The sequence below is a fragment of the Panthera uncia genome, chromosome B4 (genome assembly GCF_023721935.1).
Source record: "Panthera uncia isolate 11264 chromosome B4, Puncia_PCG_1.0, whole genome shotgun sequence".
In the NCBI taxonomy this organism is placed as follows: Eukaryota; Metazoa; Chordata; class Mammalia; order Carnivora; family Felidae; genus Panthera; species Panthera uncia.
The window spans coordinates 111276897-111283793 of record NC_064809.1 but is presented as its reverse complement, the minus strand read 5'-3'; the positions used below and the strand labels follow the sequence as shown (position 1 = coordinate 111283793).

At 45.3% G+C, this 6897-nt stretch overlaps 1 non-coding gene across 1 annotated transcript; it reads left to right on the top strand.

Annotated features, from left to right (window-relative positions):
* Positions 1-304: 304 nt before the first annotated feature.
* On the top strand, positions 305-410 carry LOC125920494 (U6 spliceosomal RNA). The gene has a single exon (XR_007457084.1). It is a non-coding gene; the product is annotated as a U6 spliceosomal RNA (small nuclear RNA).
* Positions 411-6897: the final 6487 nt, after the last annotated feature.

Here is a 6897-nt window from a genome sequence, read left to right as displayed (position 1 = left end):
AAATCAAAGTCCTTTCCATGGCCTATAAGGCTGTAAACAGCGTTGCCCACAGCTACGTTTCTGATCTCCTCCCTCACTCCTTCACTACACCACCCTGGTCCCCTTTCACTTCCTCCAGTATATCAAGAATGCTCTGCCTTGGGCACTTTGTACTTGACACTCCCTCTGCCTGGAATGCTTACCACCCTGCCCCACCCCCCACCTCATCCACATTGATGGAGCTTATACTTTATTTTCATCTTTGTGCCCACATCACCTCATCAAAGTTACCTTCCTTGACCACTCTATTTAAAATAACATCCTCGTGCTCGCTTTGGCGGCACATGTACTAAAATTGGAACAACACAGAGAAGATTAGCATTGCCCTGTGCAAAGATAACACGCAAATTCCTGAAGCCTTCCATATTTTCGTCCGCCAAGCGAAATTCGTCAGTCACAGAAAGACACGTATCGTATGACTTCACTCATATGAGGACTTTAAGAGACAAAACAGATGAACATAAGGGAAGGGAAGCAAAAATAATATAAAAACAGGGAGGGGGACAAAACAGAAGAGACCCTTAAATATGGAGAACAAACAGAGGGTTATTGGAGGGGGTGGGGCAGGGGGGATGGGCTAAATCAGTAAGGGGCTTAAGGAATCTACTCCTGAAATCATTGTGGCACGATATGCTAACTTGGATGTAAATGTAAAAAATAAATTAAATTTAAAAAATAACATCCTCACCCCTTACTTTGCCTGATTTTTCTTCATTGTAGTTCTACTTGCCTTGCATGATTTTGTTTGCCACTGATTTACTATCTATTTGCTTCCACCAGAATCTGAATTCTATACAGTAGAAAATGTTGTCTGTTTTCTCCCTGCTACATCTCTAGATCCCGGGACAGTCTCTGACACCTAATAGCATTCCAATAAATTAATTTATTTGAGCTGGGGGTAAAGGACAAAAGCTCCAAGACAAAATAAACCAGCACATGCAAAGGAATACATTTGGTGTGTCTAAAACAGGAGTTGGCAGGCTACAGTCTGGGGGCCGAATCTAGCCTGCTACTTGTTTTTGTTTTTGTTTTTGTTTTTGTTTTTGTTTTTGTAAGTGAAATTTTACTGAGAGATAGCCATGCTCATTCATTTATGTCTAAAGATGACTGCTTTTGTTCTACAACAGCAGAGTTGAATGGTTGTAACAGAGACCACATGGCCCGCGAGCCTAAAATATTTATTATATGACTATCTACGGAAAAAAGTTTGCCAACCCTTGGTCTGGAGGGTAGAATGCATGGCAGAAGGGCTGGGAAGACGGAAGAGGACGTGAGAGCAAGCTGGAAATGATTTAGATGAGTTTGGATGTCATGTGTAAGCCAAGAGAGAATGAGACAATGGATGCTTTTAGGCAAGGGAGCCCCTGAAAGGCAGGACTATGTCTAATATAATTTATGCATAAAGGAGGGCTTGATATTTGAATGAGTCATCCCAATGGCTGCTGCTGCCAGGACTCCAGCCTTAATGTCCCAGCCACGTCTGGGATTAGCTTTCGCTATAGGAACCAAAAACTGGGGGAAAGCCATTTGCTTGCCCCACCCCTCTCTAGTAGATGTTGGTTTGGAACTGATCTATCTCTTGTGGCAAGTCTGGTGTAGACTGCTCCAACAAAATCCATTGTGTCTAGATATGTGGCTTGGGCTAATTTCAAAAGTTCCAGAAACAGGAGATTGGTCCCAGGGTCACCTAGAGACGTGTCTTCTCAGCCGTCCTGGTCTTAGGAAGCCTCTGGAATTTAAGAAACTTCTGAATCATTTCTATATAGAGTGACAAGCAAAACTCTAAAATTTCCGTGGTTTGACAGCTCATCAGACATTTCCCTAGTTATCTAAAACCATGTGGGTCCGTTCACAACTAGGGAAGGTCAAAAGATTGCTGATTCTCCTGCTTTTGCTGAGATTGGATTTCACAATAAAGCAGCCTTTCTGCTGGTGTTTTTGGCTCTTAGTATTTTCGTTCTAGGCAGACCCTAAGGAAGGGCAGGAGCAAATTTTGAAGAGGAAAAAAACACAAAAAAACAAATGTGTTCTGAATTTCACAGAACAAAGTGGAGCTCTGCCTTGTGGTTGAGTTGGGGAGCAGCGGCCCCCCCACCCCTCTTCCCTCTGAGAATGCAGTGGTGAAATCCGGTCTGCTCCCGTGAAGCTGTGGCATTTGGGTTTAATTTGATAAATCCCAGTGTTGCCTACTTGGGTTTGGGAGTCGGTTCTGGCCTATTTTTTGTGCCCAATCCCTCAAGTGTGTCCCAGCACAGCAAGCCAAGTTTCCACTTGTATCCTACTGAATCACTCAGCTGGTCCACTGCCCTCCCATCAGCCTGTGTTGCTTATTGGCTTCTGTCTTTAAAAATTCAAAGTATGGGTTAACTGAAAACTGATAGGTTATCATTTAAAGGAGGAAGTGGAAAACTCCAAACAGACAACAGTCTAGCCTTAAGCCAAAGAAACTAAAGCTTTGATTTCTACTGTTGTTTTTGGGACCCACCCTTTCTCTTGGCTTTACGGCAGATCAGAGGATTCTTTTTTTTTTTTTTTTTTTTTTTTTTTTTGGTTCAATTTAATACTTCAATTTTCAGGAAGGAGCCAGATCAAGCTTTTTAGGCATTATCTGCCTCGGACGTGCGGAATTAATCGCAGGCTTCATTTTGTAGGAGTCAGTATCAATGGACGGGGTGCTAGCTCAGCCCTTTCGAAAGCAACAGACGGAGGTGGCTCCAATAATGACATTAAGACTGTGGCTACACACTTGCCTTGGGGATTTGGAGTTGGGCTTAATCAAATCTGGATTTGACATTTCACAGCCCACATCAAGGATTTCCACGAAGGAACATCAGAGCGTTGCCAGCTATGATCTTGCTTTTACTTGGTGCCTCGTCCTCAGGAACTGAACAGGCCTCGTGCTAATCTTGTTGATGCTTTGGCTGCATCTCGGCCCTGCCGCGTAGCGCTCAAAAGCTTCTGGGGGCCATGGTTTCTTTCCGTGACAAAGCATTCATTTGGTGCCTGTCATGCCCCAGGGCCCTGGGCGAGGATCTGGAATAGACAAGATGATGAACAAGACTGAGCTGCAGTTACATATCATACACGTTACATATAATAGGAGCCACAGAAGCCCCACCTGTGACTCCAAAGCAACGAAGTCCTTTCATTCATTCATTACCTACCATGTACCATGCAGATGGTACGTGCCCTTGAGTCCAGTGGTTCTCAAACTTTAATCCCCTAAGAAGCCCCAGGGATACCTATTTAAAATGGGAACGAGGTATTTGTGCTTTTCATAGGCAGATATTTTTGAGGCGATTGTTCTTTGGGCCATACTTTGAGAAATAATGATAAAAGTAGAAGTGATATGAACAAACAGTGGCTAAAATAGTATAATAAACGCTGCACCTGTCATGGCGGAGGCTCAAGGGGGAAAGAACTCACCTCTGTTTGGGAGGCCGGAGAAGGCTTCTGAGGCGAAAATCTAGCTCTTGCAGAATGGTAAATACCACAGGCGGGACTGGAGGGGAGAGAGAATTCCAGGCAGGGAGGACGGCGGGTAAAGGACACCAAGGTGCACGGAGTGTCCCCATTTCAGTGCCCGGTGAGTATCGAGCTGAGAGGGAGAGTCGCAGAAACCAGGGAGGAAAGGCAGGCTGGAGGCAGGTTCTGGAGGATCTCGAAAGCCGGCGTAGGACTTAGAAGCCATGGCCGAGAAACCCAATTTGTAGCAGGAGAATAATGTGATCAAATTCACGTTTCAGACAGATCGTTCTGGTGGTGGTGTGGTGCTGGGCGGGAAACCAACAAGACAGGAGGAAGGCGGCAGTTAGGAGTTTGTTAGCGTCAAGTGTAAAAATGATAGGTTTGTTGTCAGGATGGATATGCCAGGTATTCCTTGGTTGTAAAGACATGTACGTAAAGAAAGCTGAACCACCATCCCCAGGAAAGAGTGGGAATCTGAGAGGAGCTGGGCTGCCAGAACCTTGCCCTGGAAGTGCTATTAGCATTAAGCCGGCATTCTCTCCCTTCCCCCCGCCCCCCCCCCCCCCCCCCTCCCTACCCCCCCCCCCACTGCCCCTCACCTTTCTCTCCATTCACTGGCTTCCAAAATCTCTTGTATCTACCGCACGTCTTTTTCCAACTCAAAATGTCTACTCCTTTGAAAAAAATGAAAGGAACAGATGCAGAGGGACACATGTGACCTAACGTGGTAAGTGTAGAGGGGATCCCCGAAGTCGCATCCAGCCTGTGCTTTCACACAGAGGGTGGCTTTGAACAAGGCCTTGTGCACATCAGGGACCCACTTGTTAGTGGGCCCTAAATTTATTTATACCACGGCAGTCATTGGCTGTTTGTAAAAAATTATCTTTTTACTAATGGAAAAGTCTGGAAGTGATGAATTAATGCCAGGTAATTGATTTTGTGAGGCGCGGCTGGAAAGGAATACAAAGACGCGTAAATGTGGGCTCTTTATTTCTCTAGCAAGACATCATCAATTCAGAATGATTGGGAGAAAACAATTACTAGCATAAATATATGAATATTCAGAATTGTGGATCATCATAAAGCATTCGGTCTTATTTTCAAGTGTAAGAATTCAAACTTAGTTCCTGTTAGAATTAGATCCTTGAGGGCCTGCCGAAATAAATTATTTAGAGTGATTTGTAATGGACATATCAATTTCTTTTCATGTAAACAGCCCTTCCACGTTTTTAAAATGGTATATTACCCTACACGACTTTAACATTCTCCTTGCAAAAGGTTAATGCATCATTCATTACTTTCACAAACCCATTGCTACATGAAATGAAAGATGAATTTTAAGCTCTGCCCTAGCATCCAGTGCTGCAGATTAAAAATCCATCTCACCATCTAAGGTTGAGAGAAGCACATTCTGGCCAGCAGCATTCAGAAAAGTCAGAAGAAGTGAGGTTTATTCTGTGCTAGCCCCAGCTTCTTTCCACAGGTTATTATTCTTGTCTCCAAGACTCTAGGTCAGCGTTGGAATCAGGTTTCAAAAGCCTTTGGTTCTGCAAACATCCCAAAGTCATGAAAAATTCTCATTAGCCCATTGGCAGCGTTCCTGGTAAACAGCCAGTTCCCCTCCTTGCCACAACTCGGGGCTGAGAGAACCCAGGGAGCTGCCTGTCGCAAACACTGCACACACGTTCCCATGAAAAACAAGCAAAAGTGGGCCTGGCGGGAGAGGCAGACACAGAGTGTCCATCCATCCCCAGCGCTGCTCTGGCCCATTCCTGATTTCTTTGAGGCTAGCGCTGATCTGCAAGCATTGGAAGGAATCGGCTATAAGGGTTTGTGCCAATTAGCAGGGAGGCCCAGCCTCCCCTTCTTGGCTGCTCCACAAGGAGCTGGTTGCCCTGTGGTTTGGGATTTTCTTTCCCTCTCCGCTGCAGCTTCTGGGGCCAGGGGCCTAGTCTCTGCATCGGACGTAGAGGCAGAGGGCGGTGCGTCCCGTCCCAGACGAACTACATCCATGCCGGTTCCGCTAAAACCATCTCTGATGCTGTTGAAGGGAGGCCTCGCTGCTGTGGGCGGTCATATTTAGGTGAATACATCCATGCCCTTCAGGATTTTACAAAGTCTGACCATAGCCTCGTGTAACGTGAATCCCTCAAGGCCTGAAAGTCTCGGTTATTCTGGCGGTGCCTGGGTGGCTCAGTCAGTTGGGCGTCTGACTTTGGCTCAGGTCATGATCTCACGTTCGTGGTTTCGAGCCCCGCATCGGGCTCTGTGCTGACAGTTCCGAGCCTGCTTCGGATTCTGTGTCTCCCTCTCTCTTTCCCCTCTCCTGTTCATGCTGCCTGTCTCTGTCTCTCAAAAATAAATAAATGTAAATAATAATAGTAATAAAAAAAATAATAAGTCCCGATTATTCTGTGCTGTCCTCACAGGAATACCTTTTAATCCATACTATCCACTTAGCAGCCCTTTCCTGGACTCTGCAGGTCTCTTCCGTGTCTTTTGAGAATTCCATTGAGGGAGCAACTCGGTATAATGGGTTACCTCGTGATCTTTGGCGTTTGTAAGTCCACAGATCAAGCGGAGCCTCGGCCAGGAAGTGCCTCTGTGACCTGGGACAAGGTGCTTACCTTTACTGAGCTTATCTCCTTGGCAGTAAAGTTAGAAGAGCAACAGCACACTCTTAATCAGGTTGTTGTAAGGAATAAATAAATTAACACATGTGCCCATTAGAATAACGCCTGGTCCCGACAAACGGAAGCACGATAGTGTGGAAACACAAATATAACTAGACAACTGAGTTCTTCCCTTCTTTACGCGAGTGTTTGGCACACGGCAATCTATGCACTTGCTAAGAATACACTCCCGGAATTTTTCCGACCCGAAATAAGTTGCAGTTGAATCCACCCAGCTTTGAAGTGGTAACTGCTCAAACAGCGTTGACTTTACACATACCGTATGCAGGAGCACACCGGGCACCTTATTGGAAGCCATATTTATTATTTATAGTTCGGTCAAGACTCCCTCTCATCTGGGCAGCGATGTCTCAAAGAACAAACCAGAGTCTTTATTCTTAGAAACCTTCCAGTACGTTCGAGTATGTGCATAGTTACCACAAACGTTGCTCTACTGTATTAGTCGGTGTTTAAATACTGTAACAAACAGTTCCAGTGTCTCAAAGCTTTGTTTTTATCCGTGTGGTATTAGTGTCTACTGCTGTGTAGCAAATGGCCCTACAACTTAGCAGTTGAAAACAAGCATGCATTATCTCTCACAGTTGCTAAGAATCAAGAACCCAGGAGCAGTTTAACTGGGTGATTCTAGGTCGGTAGGTCTTGCGAATTACATTCAAGCTATCTTCTGGAGTTGTAGGTTAACAACTCCTAAACTAGC